This window comes from Neofelis nebulosa, chromosome 1 (assembly GCF_028018385.1).
Source record: "Neofelis nebulosa isolate mNeoNeb1 chromosome 1, mNeoNeb1.pri, whole genome shotgun sequence".
Classification (NCBI taxonomy): Eukaryota; Metazoa; Chordata; class Mammalia; order Carnivora; family Felidae; genus Neofelis; species Neofelis nebulosa.
In genome coordinates, this window is record NC_080782.1 from 150,442,348 (window position 1) to 150,453,628 (window position 11,281).

Sequence of the window (11,281 nt, forward strand, 5' to 3'; positions counted from 1 at the left end):
GTAGGGGCACCTGGGTGGCTCAGTCGGTTAAGGGTCTGACTTTGGCTCAGGTCATGATCTCATGGTTCATGAGTTTGAGCCCTGCATCAGGCTCTGTGCTGACAGCTCAGAGCCTGGATGGAGCCTACTTCCAATTCTTTGTCTCCCTCTCTCTGCCCCTCCCATGCTTGAGCTCTGCCTCTCTCTTGCTCTCTTAAAAAATAAACATTAAAAAAATTTTTTTTAAATTAAAAAAGTGCCTGTAGTGAATGTGAATATTCACAGCCCCACACACATGCACACACACACACGAGTATACTAGCAAGTACAGAGACACAGTGGGAAATGAGACTTTGACTCTTCCCATTACAACTTTCTGTTGTTTTTTATTTTTATTTTTTTTAGTCACACACACATTTCACATTAAAAAAAAAAATAAATGAAACCTTTGAAATGGAAAGCCAAGACCTAAAATTCGGGAAGGTTTGGGGCAGACGAGACTGGAGGCAGAAGAGTAGGCCAGACTCTGAGCTCCACAGTTATAAACATCCCCGTAACAGCCCGTCAGGTGAGCAGTGCTGTCCTCCCTCTGCAGACAAGGAAGAGAGCTAGAAGACAGTGAGGAAGTTGCCCAAATTCCCAGCTGGGAAGTGGCGCAGCCTGGATCCGAATTTAGGTGTGTCTGACTACAATCTTCTTGTTCTTCCCAATACTCCATTCTAATTAACATCCCTAACTGCATTTAGAAACTGAAGTGATGTGTCCAAGGGCTGGTCAGGACCAGGCCAGGAGAAAACAAAGGACTGGATGCTTCATCCTGCTGGCTTTACTCCACCAAGACAATTTTTCTTCTGATAATGAATCAGTCATCCACAGCCTCAAGACAATCTTTAACTACGCTAATGGTACAGAATATCCAGGACATGCAATAGTTAAATTAATTGACTGCTCTGGTTAAAAGCAGAGTTTCACAATCCTTCTCTTAGCTTCAATACTTGTTGAAATTTTTAATCAAATTGTTCTTTTTCCTTGCCTTTTTTTTTTTTTTTTTTTTTTTTTGAGATAGAGATAGGGTGAATGAGCTTGTGAGTATGGGAGGGGCAGAGGAGAAGAGGAAGAGAGAGGATCCTATGCAGGCTCCACACTCAGTGCAGAGCCTGACACAGGGCTTGATCTTATGACCCTGAGATCACGACCTGAGCTGAAATCAAGAGTCGGACGCTCAACAAACAGAGCAATCCAGGTGCCTCCCCCCTTCTTTAATTCTTAATAAAAATGGCAGAGCGCAACTCAATCTTTCTTTGATAATGAAGAATCTTACAACATCTCAGAGCCATCCTTCTGGACATCAGTCCTTCAACTACACTGCTTACTATGATAAAGAACAGCCACTAGTGTTTGGTAATCACATCATCCATGGGTGGATCCTAAGGAAGGATCTGTCGAGGATTCCAACCCATGCGCCCCTTGGAGGCACTGGGCCTGTCTGTTCCTCCTCCCCAGCCCCGACTCCCAGTGCTCTGGTTGGGGTGTTCTAAGTGTTCCCTTGATGGGGCAACCGCCCAAGTGTTCTCCCAGCCTCCATTCCTGCTACCTCCAAACCACTATTCACACGGCATTCCCCCAGGAAAACCTTTACATGAATGCTCACAGCAGTGACATTTTCTACAGTTCAAAACTGGAAACAATCCAGGTGTCCTTCAGTGGGTTAGCAGTTAGGCAAAGTGCTGTACATCCATACCATGGAATACGGGGCAGTAGTAGAAATGAACCAACTACTGATACATGCAACAGCTTGGGTGGATCTTCAGGGCATTATCCTTAAGTAAAAAAGCCAATCTCAAAGGGTCCATACAGTATAATTCCATTCACACAACATTCTTTTTTTTTTTTTTTTTCAGTTTATTTATTTTGAGAGAGAGAGAGCGTGCGTGAGTACTTGTGTGCATGCATGCTTGAGAGGGGGAGGGGCAGAGAGATGGAGAGAGAGAATCCCAAGCAGACTTCGCACTGTCAGCGCAGAGCCTGACGCAGGACTTGAGCCCAAAGACCGTGAGATCATGACCTGAGCCGAAACCAGGAGTCAGACGCTTATGCAAATAAGCCACCCAGGCGCCCATACACAACATTTTTGAAATGACAAAATTATAGAGCTGTGGAACAGATTAGTGGTTGCCAGGGTTTATGAATGGTGGGCAGTGGGGGCGGGGTGTGGTTATAAAGGGTAGCACAAGGGAGAACTTTGGGACGATGAAATAGTTCTGTATCTTGACTGTGGTAGTGGTGTTTGTACAAATCTCTCCATGTGATAAAAGGACACAGATTTGTACCCATACGCTGCACCAATGCCACTTCCCTGGCTTTGATACTATACTGTGGGTATGTAAATGACAACCAATGGGGGAAACTGGGTGAAGGGTGCATGGGACCTCTCTGTACTATTTTTACAATTTCTTATGAATGGAGAATTATTTCCAAATAAGGAATTAAAAAAGAGATTTGTTGAACATATGCAGTGATCATACTGCTCTTCTGTTTAAATTCCTTGGATAGTGACCAACTGCTTTGAGAGTAAAACTCTGATCTTTAGCAGGCAGAGGGGTTCACAGGACCTCTGGCCCACTCTTGGGCAATACTGAATCACCTGACACCAGCTGACACACCAGATACTGCCTCTTCTACGCCTCTTCCCGAGCTGTCCCATCTGCCTGAAATGACTTTCCTCCCCATTTTGTTCTCCTGGCCAACCTTCATCTTCCTTCAAAATCTAGTGCATGCACCTGATTCTCTTGAAAGTTTTCCTCTACAGGAAACTTCAAGCTGTGCTGGGCATGCCCCCGTTTTTGGCACCACAGCCTATATTCGTTTTATTGCAAGTCTACCTCTACTTCTACTCTGTGAGGTCCCTGAGGGCAGAAAATGCATCTGATTCATTTCCTAATCCTCTACTAATTACATAGTGGGTGCCCAGTAAATATTTGTTATAGGCAAAACTAAGCAGAAGAATAAATGTAGGGCAGTGTGGTACAGTGGTTAGCATGAGGACTCTCAAGTGGGAGGGCAGGCTCCTGGGCAGACTCCATCAAAAATTGTTAGAATAAACAAATTCATAATGGTTCAGGATACAAACTTAATGCACAAAAATATTTTGTGTTTCTATATGCTGATGAACTGTCAGAGAAATTAAATGATGTTCTCACAATTGTATCAAAAAGAATAAACTACTCAGGAATAAATTTAAACATGGAGGTAAAAGACCTTTACATTGAAAACCAAAAGACATTAATGAAAAAAGTTAAAGACGCAAATAAATGGAAAGATATTCTGTGTTCATGGATTGGAAAAATCAATATTGTTAAAATGTCCACACTACCTAAGGCAATTTAAAGATTCAATGCAATCCCTATCAAAATTCCAGTGGCATTTTTCACCAAAATAGAACAAATAATTCTAAAACTTGTGTGCAACTACAGAAGACTCTGAATGGCCAAAGCAATTTTAAGAAAGAACACAGCTGGAGGCATCATGCTTCCTGATCTCAAAGGTATAGTAATTAAGTATTACAAAGCTATAGTAATTAAGACACTACAGTATTGGCATAAAAACAGACATACAGAGGCACCTGGGTGGCTCAGTCAGCTGGGTGACCAACTTTGGCTCAGGTCACGATCTCACAGTTTGTAAGTTTGAGTCCCGCGTCGGGCTCTGTGCTGACAGCTTGGAGCCTGGAGCCTGCTTCAGATTCTGTGTCTCCCTCTCTCTCTGCCCCTCCCCTGCTTGCGTTCTGTCTCTCTCTCTCAAAAATAAATAAACATTAAAAAAAATATTTTTTAAAGAATATTAAAAAAAACAGACATATAGATCAATGGAACAGAACAGGGGGCCCAGAATAAACCCACATATATATGGTTGATTAATTTGTGACAAAGGAGCCAATAATATACAATGGGGAAAGGACAGTCTCTTCCATAAATGGTGTGGGAAAGCTGGACAGCCAAATGCAAAAGAATAAAACTCAACCACTCTTACACTATACACAAAAACTAAGTTAAAACGGATTAAAGACTTGAACATAAGACTTGAAACCACAAAACTCCTAGAATGAAGCATTGGTGGTAAGTTTCTTGACATAGGTCTTGACGAGGATTTTTGTAATCTGGCACCAAAAGTAAAAGCAACAAAAACAAAAATACAAAAAGCAACAAAAACAAAAAAAAAAACAAGAGGGGCTACATCAAACTAGAAAGCTTCTGCACAGCAAAGGAAACCATTAACAAAATAAAAGGCAAACTATGGAATTGGAAAAAAATATTTGCAAATCAGGTATCTGATAAGGGACTAATATCCAAAATATGTAAGAAACTCATACAGCTCAATGGCAAAACAAACAAACAATCTGATATTAAAAAATGGGCAGAAGATCTGAATAGACAGTTTTCCAAAGAAGACATACAGATGGCCAGCAGGTACATAAGAAGATGTTCAGTATCATTAATCATTAGGGAAACACAAATCAAAGCCACAAGATTATCACCTCACGCCTGTTACAATGGCTAAAATCAAAAAGGCAAGAGATAGCAAGTGTTGGTGAGGATGTGGAGAAAGGGGCACTTGGGCACTGTCAGTGGGAATGCAAACTGATGCAGCTACTAAGGAAAACAGTATGGAGGTTCCTCAGAAAGTTAAAAACAGAACTACCATATGGTCCAGCAATTCCACTTCTGGATATTTATCCAAAGCAAACAAAAACTAACTTGAAAAGATAGTTGCGCCCGCATGCTCACTGCAGGATTAGTTACAGTAGCTAAGACGTGGAAACAACCTAAGTGTCCATCAATGGGTGAGTGGATAAAGAAGAGGTGGTCTACATACACAATGGAATATTAATCAGCCTAAAAGAGAAGGAAATCTTACCATCTGTGACAATATGGACAGACCTCAAGGGTGTTATGCTAAGTGAAGTAAGTCGGATAGAGAAAGACAAATATCGTGTGATCTCTCTTATATGTGGGATATAAAAAACAAAACAAAATGAAACTGCCAACCTTATAAATCCAGAGAACAGATTAGTGGTTGCCAAAGGTGGGGTTAGGTGTAGGAAAGAAGTGGATGAAGGAAGCGAAAAGGAAAAAGAAAAAAATGTGTATTACTCTCTTCTAAATTACAGTATACAGACTTAAGATTCAGAGTGTATATTTTTACAAGAATTGTCAAAATAGCTGTCTAGATTAGGATTTCTGTATTTTCTTTTTAGATATTTAATTGTGACACATAATAGCATAGTAAAAGATATCTGTTTTAAAAAAACACAGATTAGGACTCTGGGGTCAGAGGGCAAAGAGCCTACCACTTATCTGGATGATCTCAGACCAGTGATTACACACATCTGTAAAACAGGGATAAGCACAGAATCACCCTCAGGGGACAGTGAGCACAGTGCCCAGCACAGGGCAAGGTCTCAATGTCAGGTGACATTAGGACAGGTATTACCACACCCATTCTGTTTCCTGCTCCCCCAAATAAACGTTTGCATTCTGAAAGTGTGAACTAAAATCTGGGAAATGCAAAAGTTGATGACATGGCCAATGGTGGGTGAGCATCTCGGTCAAACTGCACAGAATTTACTTTTCATTTTAGGCTGTGACCGGCAGATGATGTTTCAGGACATTTTTTGAAGACATCTGCTTCATAGGATGTGTGTGCTATGTTTCTGAGAGCATAGTTAAGAGTTGATGAAACAGAATCAGAGCTTGTGGATTTATTACGTGGGCTGCATGTTCAGGCCTAGATATGCTAAAATCAAACTAGTGACAGCATTGGTTAAGATATACAAATACTTAAATAGTCTAACAAATTAAATCACAGTTCTGTACAACTATACATATACACACACACTGACATAATTTTTAAAGGAAGTTATTTTAAAAGCCAGTCATTCTTCCTCAATTATTCTTTCTCTTAGCATCGCTGTGGGGGAGGGGAGATAAAAATATTTTTTAAACAAATCCCCAAGTTTCTCCTATCCTGGCCTATGGAAAGACAAACTTTTGGCATACCACTAAAATGTGTTCACACTGTCCATTCTCCTAATAGCCAAAAAATTCACTTATAAAAATACTTCAAATTCTAATTTCAGAATAGGCAAGAACCTATTTAACATAAAGGGAATTAATATTAATGCCTCATTTTTAAGAAAGAAATAACAACTATCCTGTTTGTAACTACATATCTTTAGAATCTAGTTTTACTATTTCCGAAAAGTTTCAGAGTATATAGTCCTTGCTGTCTTTTACTTTAATGTAAAGTTAGCTGGGGGCAGGGAGGGAGAGCACACTATTTTATGAGACCAAAAAACAAACAAACAAAAAAACAACAAACAAAAAAGCCCAAATGAATTAAATAAAATCAAATTTGTTGAATTTCACCTTCAAATGTTGAGTAAACTTCCTTAGTTATGGGAAAGTCCTATGTTAAAATACTGACTACTCTTGCTCATTATTTTTATATCTATTAATTTATACACCAACGTTTTCCAAAGAGGATTTCAGGTGTCAATTAAAAATATTTTAACTGGCAATTCAAAGGCCAATATAAGGGGCACCTGGGTCGCTCAGGCTGTTAAGCGTGGACTTCAGCTCAGGTTGATCTCACGGTTCATTATTTTGAGCCCCAAATCCAGCCTAGCACTGATAGGGCGAAGCCTTCTTCGGATCTTCTGTCTCCCTCTCTCTGTCCCTCCCCTGCTCGCCTGCTCTCGCTCTCTCTCCAAAATAAATAAACATTAAAAAAATAATAAACCACAAATGCCTAAAAAAAATGAGCTCTTGTTGTGCAAAGGATATATAAACTTGCCTCCCAAATAATAGAACCCCTAATGAATCAATGGGTCTAGACACTGAGCCTCAATAGCTGCTAACATCGCAGCATGAGCCAGCCAGCTTTAACTGCTTCTAGATGGAAGATGGGGGTGTCTGGGTGGCTCAGGTCATGATCACGTGGTTTGTGAATTCGAGCCCTGAGTTGGGCTCTGTGCTGACAGCTAGGAGCCTGGAGCCTGCTTTGGATTCCGTGTCTCTCTCTCTGCCCCTTCTTCTCTCACTCTCTCTTTCTCAAAAATGAATAGTAAACAGTAAAAATAAAAATTTTTTTAATGAGATGGAAGACAGTACCCCACCCAGGGTATTCTGATTCTAGGGCATTAAGCCTCATCTTAATCCCACTGTGAATTTTCAGGAGATACAGAGAAACACATTAAATTACACTGCAGAGATGCAGCCAGTAAAATCCCAACTATGGAAATGGTATAGAACAACCAACTGCTTCAACAAATACACTACAAGGAAGACAAAAGAAGAGAAATAAAGGGGGAATCTATAGATTAAAAGAAACTTAAAAGATGTATCAACCAATCATAATGTATGGAACTTATCTAGATCCTGATTCCTATAAACAAACTGTTAAAGAACTATAAAACTTATAGGACGTCTGGAAATTTGAATATTGACTGGTTATTTGATTATACTGAGGAATTATTGCATTTCCAAGTTTAAAAGAGTCCTTATCTTTTAGATATATATATCGAAATATTCATGGATTGAATGACATGACATTTAGGATTTGCTTGAAAATAACATGGGTGGGCGGTGTGAGGGTGTAAGTAGATGAAGTTGGGGTGAAACAAGATGGGCCAGGAGCTGATAACTGTGGAAGCTGGATACTATTGTTTAATTTTGCATATGTTTGAAAGTTTTCATAATAAACAGTAAAAATAAAGACTGACCTTGAAACTAGCTCACACAATCACAAAAGGTCAAGTATGAGTTTAATTATTCTTAAAGAAAATTATGTTAAAAAGTCACCTTCTTTTTTTATACATTAAAAAAAATTTATTTTAATGTTTAGTTATTTTTGAGAGAGAGTCAGGGTGCGAGTGGGGGAGGCACAGAGAGGAGACAGAGAATCTGAAGCAGGTTCCAGGCTCTGAGCTGTCAGCACAGAGCCTGATGCAGGGCTTGAACTCACGAACCATGAGATCATGACCTGAGCCGAAGACGGATGCTTAACTGACTGAGTCACCCAGGCACCCCAAAAATGTCACCTTCTTAACTAGTAGTGAAGTATAGCTACATATGTATATAACAAATATCTGTCCTGCTGCCAAATGTGGTTTCTGTTTTACCTTATGCATCACAAAAACGACTGCTTTACTGTTAATTGCTTCATCTGGCCTTTGTCTTTATCCATAAAATTAAGAACCCTTTATTAAAAAAAAATTTTTTTTAATGTTTTTATTTTTGAGAAAGAGAGAGAGAGAGAGAGAGGGACAGAGCATGAGTGGGGAGGAGCAGAGAGAGAGAGAGAGAGAGAGAGAGGGACAGAGCATGAGTGGGGAGGAGCAGAGAGAGAGAGAGAGAGAGAGAGAGAGAGAGAGAGACAGAGCATGAGTGGGGAGGGGCAGAGCAAGAGAGGGAAACACAGAACCTGAAGCAGGCTCCAGGCTCAGAGCTTGAACCCACAGACCGTGAGGTGATGACCTGAGCTGAAGTTGGACGCTCAACTAACTGACTGAGCCACCCAGGCACCCCAAGAACTCTTTATTTTAAATCGACAAATTGAATATGCCCTCTAACACTTATTTGAAACACATTTTCATCTGTCCTGGCATCCCCAAAATTAAATCCTTAGGAAAATCAAAGCTCTCCAGAGAAGACTATGCCACAATAGGATTCTTTTTAACCCCACAGGATCCTTTTGAAAGAAAAAAAAAGGGTTAAGTGAAGGAAAACTTCTAGATTGGATGTTTTGCTTTCAGAACAAATTAAAAGCCAAAAGAGAAATATCAGAGTTGAGGCACCCAGGAAAGGACACTTAGCTGGGGGAAACCTGGGTTCAAATTTCACTTTCCAGCTACCTGCCTTGAAGCTGATTGCTGGAACTCTGTGAGCCTCCAAGTACTCCTCTGAAGAAACGGGTGTCACAGCTGCCACTTACAGGACTTCAGCGAAAATTAAGTGGAAATACATGGACAAACAGGGCCTACCTTCGCTGGCCTGGGGCTACCTTTCCAGCTCACTGCGGCTGTTGCCTCCTATGTAACCTGCCCTGGAGATCGACAATCCTGCAACCGAACTAAATGAATTTTACATGGTTCAGAGCATTAGTTATTACAGCTAATAATTAATTGCCAGCATTTAAAAATCAGGAGAGCAGAAATGCAATGTAGAGTTCTGACCTCGTTTTTAAAATTGCTGGGTGAGGTTTGGTTTTCCAAGGTCCCCACCACTCCATGCTCTTTTACACCTGGCCCTGTAGGCTGATTCCTGACCCCACACTGGGCTGATGTCCTTCCTTCACCCTGCCCTTTCCCTTTCGGTGCCTCTCCCTGCCTGGCAAATTTCTCGCAACCCTTCATGGCCCAACTCCAGCGCCACCTGTCACCTCCACCTTTCCATGCCATGGCACAGCACCTCCACTACAACAAGCATCATCACACTGTCCTGGCACTAACCTGTCTGCATGTCTGCCTCCTCTACTGGGACTCTCAGGAGGAAGGGACCCTGTTGCTATTGCCTTTGTGTCCCCAAGGCCGAGCAGAAAGCCTGACCTAGATAATGTAGAATTCAGCAAATGCCTCCTGAATGTGTGGAAGGAAATGAGAGCTAAAATATTACAAAAATGTCAAAATTTATATTACAGCTTGTTCTGACAGTTACCAAATAAAGGGGTCAAGGACTTTTAAATGAGAACAAGCTTCCATCTGCTTACAGGTTTCACAAGTTAGTTAGAAGTCATTAAATAAACTGACAAAACAGAAGGAACAGCAGGTAGGGTCATTCATTCATTCATTGAACTGATATCACTGAGTACTTACTGTGTGCTTTCTAAGTACTGGGGACGAAGCAGTGGACAAATCCGACAACTACCTGTTTTCATAAAGCTACTTCCTTGTAGAGGAAACAAAGTAAACATAAATAGAATCGTTTCAAACCAGAGTGAACACTAAGAAGAAAATTAAATTAATGAGATAGAATGACTAAGGGGAGAAAGAGAGTAGTCAAGGAAGGCCTTGTTGAAAAAGACACATCTGACCTTTGGAAAGACCAGAAGGAGCCAGCTGTGCAAAGCCGCTGGAGACAGCTCCAAGCATTGGAAACGAAAGTGCAAAGGTCCTGAGGCAAACGGGGCTGCGCGGTGAGAAGATGGGTGGGACAGGAGAGCAGAGCTCTGGGTGGTGGGAGTGGTAGGGGAGGTGGGCAGGGCCGCTCTGGCACTGCTAGGCACTGAATGTGCAATGACTAGGCACTGGAGAAGCATGGGGATGGGGGTCTCTGTGTTGATGGGGAGGGGGTTCGTGCCCTACTCACATCAGCATGGGCAGTATCCCGACCAATTTTCCACCTATCAGCCTGGGCTCGTGCCCAGGCACTTTCACACACATTCACATAGCCTGACAACAATCCTGTCCAAAAGGGTAGACATTTCCCCACTTTCCCTGGGGGAAAACAGAGGGTCAGTGCCTTGGCCAAGGTCGCGGAAACCAGACTCCGGGATCCTTAACATCCCGACGCGGGTATGCAACTGCGTGCCCCTCAATCTGGGGGGTGGCGTCCACAGATCCCCCACGACACGTCTGCCAGGGCCAGGCCAGGGAGCGGGGCCCGCAAGCCCCTGGCGGCTGACAGCCGGGCAGGAGGAGGCGACTGCGGCAGCCCGGAGGGCAGGGGCGGCGGCCGGGGCCGTCTGCGCCCCACAGAGTCCGGCCCACTCCGTAGCCCCCAGCCCGGCGACCCCGCGCCCCCTGGCCCTGCAGACCGCGGCCGCGCGGCCCTCCTGCCGCCCCTCCCCGGCGGGGCCCCGCTCGAGCAGCCCCCGCCAGGCCTCGCCCGCCCGCCCGCCCTGCTCACCTCGCCTCCCAGCCGCCGCGCCAGGGGGAGAGGGCGGGCGGGCGGGCGGACTGGCGGCGCTGCGCACTGGCGGCTCGCGGCTCCGTTGCCCCGGGCTCGGCCGGCCGCCCCGCCCCACTCCGCTCCGCCCCGCCGCCGCCGCTGCAGTGGGTGTGAGGGGCGCCGGGGCGCTTCGACCCTTCCGGTCCGGCTCCCTTCTCCTCCTCCGCCGCCGCTACCGCCGCCGCGGCGCCCGGCCTGAACGACCTTCGCGCCGACCAATCAGCGTCCGGAGAGCCGGGCAGGCGCTGCCAATCGCGCCGGGGGGCGGGTCGTGACGGGCGGGGCGGGCGGAGCCGGGATAACAGTGCGGGGTTCGATGGGGCTCGGTGTCCCTCAGCAGCCCAGCTCCTCCGGCT

At 43.9% G+C, this 11,281-nt stretch overlaps 1 protein-coding gene across 3 annotated transcripts in view; it reads right to left on the reverse strand.

Moving 5' to 3' along the window:
- The window catches only part of MAPK9 (mitogen-activated protein kinase 9), a 58,647-nt gene extending 47,536 nt beyond the window's left edge, over positions 1-11,111 (reverse strand). For 2 of the 3 annotated variants that reach the window (XM_058739749.1, XM_058739758.1), the window contains exon 1: positions 10,884-11,111. The gene's annotated coding sequence lies outside the window, so the exon portion shown is untranslated. The remainder of the gene's footprint in view (positions 1-10,883) is intronic. The other variant, XM_058739741.1, reaches the window with a different exon arrangement.
- Between the last annotated feature and the right edge of the window lie 170 nt (positions 11,112-11,281).